Here is a 2,123-nt window from a genome sequence, read left to right as displayed (position 1 = left end):
GTGGTCATCCTTGATGAGGTAGAGGAGAGTGCCATTGCCAAGAAGCACAGAGATGTAGACAGCAAAGAAGGGGATGGAGATCCAGTGATGAGCAGCCTCCAGACCTGGGAAGCCAGTCAGCAGAAAGGGAGCAGCACTAATATTGGGCCACATAGTATGTCCACAGTTAGAGAGCAAATTTATGGAAGCTATGAACCCAGATTTCCAGATTTTTTCATTTGCACTACCTCCTCATGGGAATATATTACAGCAGACTCAATCACAATCTTTGTAGTTAGGACAATTAATTGGTATATATATATGTTTTACAATGATCTTCTTTTAGCAGAGCACTAGAGATTCTAGGCTTTACAAATGATGAAAAATCTGGTATTTTTGTAAGTTATATAAAATAGTAGGTTAATGCTTAAAATTTTCTCAATTACAAATGTTTAAAACATTAGGCCACACAATATGTATATATTAGAAAATTTTTTGAAACAATAAAGGTTAAAAAAAGGAAGAAGCAGCAGAAGGTAAATGTATACACATGGATAATCACATTGCCTAGTTACATTTCCTTTTTGCTTGATTGTAAATACATTGATTTACTTGATATATTTAAACCTGATTTAATTTTATATTTACAATTATGATAGACACATTTTTTGTTATTAGAAAGTTTTGTTCTGTTTTGAAATTGAAATTCAGCATTCTATGGAATCCTTACAAAAGTCAGAAGCCCTTGTTGGAAAAAAAAAATGGCCAAGAGCAGACAATGTCACACGTAGTCTAAACACATTCTTTCCTGAAGCCCGTCCATGGGTCTCCCATTAAAAACCACAAATATGCTGTGATATATTTGTCCAAAGGGAGTCTCTGATATTCAGTTGCTCACCCCAGGTGGGGTATGTCCTCAATTCAGGCCCCTGCAAGTTCTATCTTCTCTGGACCGCATCTAACTTCCAAAGGGCAAGAATTCATTCCATATTTCTGCTCCTGGTATTCACCCACTACACAGTCTAATTGCTGGGATGGTTACTTCTTTCTGTCTGATTTGAAGATTTACTCCAGACCTGCCTTCTTAAAAAACGTTTGAAGAGGCCAGGTTAAAGGGTTTATGTTTGTAGAAATAATTTCCCCAGAGTTTCACCTTCCAGCCCCTTGGGAGATTCTTTGATTTTTCCTTTTCCTTTTCTTCTTTTTCTGGTAGTAGCTGGGCCATTCAACTAATGTCCCCAGCCAGAACTTTCATGCATTTCCCCAAGGATGTGTTAGGAAAACTGGAAACTCAGAAACCACCCCTTCAGGAATTCCAGGGCTTGGATATGTGGAAGTTATGGGGTGTTATCAGTAAAGTTGGATGGAAGTGGATGGAAGAGGGATTCTGTGACTTAGAAAGAATAAAGGGGCACCTGGGTGGCTCAATCAGTTAAGCATCTGACTTTGGCTTAGGTCATGAATTTGGGGTTAATGGGTTGGAGCCCTAAATCTGGCACTGGGCAGGAAGCTCAGAGCCTGGAAGCCTGCTTCGAATTCTGTGTCTCCCTCTGTCTCTTCTCCTCTGTCCCTCAGGTTCTATCACTCTCTCAAAAATAAATAAACATTTAAAAAATTTTAAAAAGAATAGAACTGGGTGATCGATTGTATATGGGAGACTAAGGAGAAAGAATAATGAATAGTGACCTCTGCATTTCTAATTTAGCCAAGTGAAAGGGTGATTTCATTTACTAACAGGGATCGTAGAAATAGAATGATTTTGTTCATTAATCAATCATTGTTTTTTTGATTAGTTTTTTTGTGCTAAACAATGTTTTACACTCTAGATTTGGAAAAAGGGAAACGGGAGCCCATCCAGTTTAGGGCACTCTGTGTCTGTAACTAGTGAGTTAGAGATGTCTTCTAGGCAGTTATATATGTCTCTACTCAGGACCTTCACATCATCACCTATAAAATGAGGATGATAGGTTGTGAAAATTTAATAAATACACCTGAGAGTGATATTAAATGAGTTACTTTACATTAATGTTTAACACAAATCATGGAAAATATTAAGACCTCGATAAAAGGTAGTTTGTTTGTTTTTTCCTTTCCAGAAAGGTGAAAATCCTTGCATGGACTGAAAATGAAGCAAAAAATATATA

The sequence above is a fragment of the Suricata suricatta genome, chromosome 11 (assembly GCF_006229205.1).
Source record: "Suricata suricatta isolate VVHF042 chromosome 11, meerkat_22Aug2017_6uvM2_HiC, whole genome shotgun sequence".
Classification (NCBI taxonomy): domain Eukaryota; kingdom Metazoa; phylum Chordata; class Mammalia; order Carnivora; family Herpestidae; genus Suricata; species Suricata suricatta.
The sequence above is the reverse complement of the archived record's forward strand: the minus strand, read 5'-3'. Positions refer to the sequence as shown.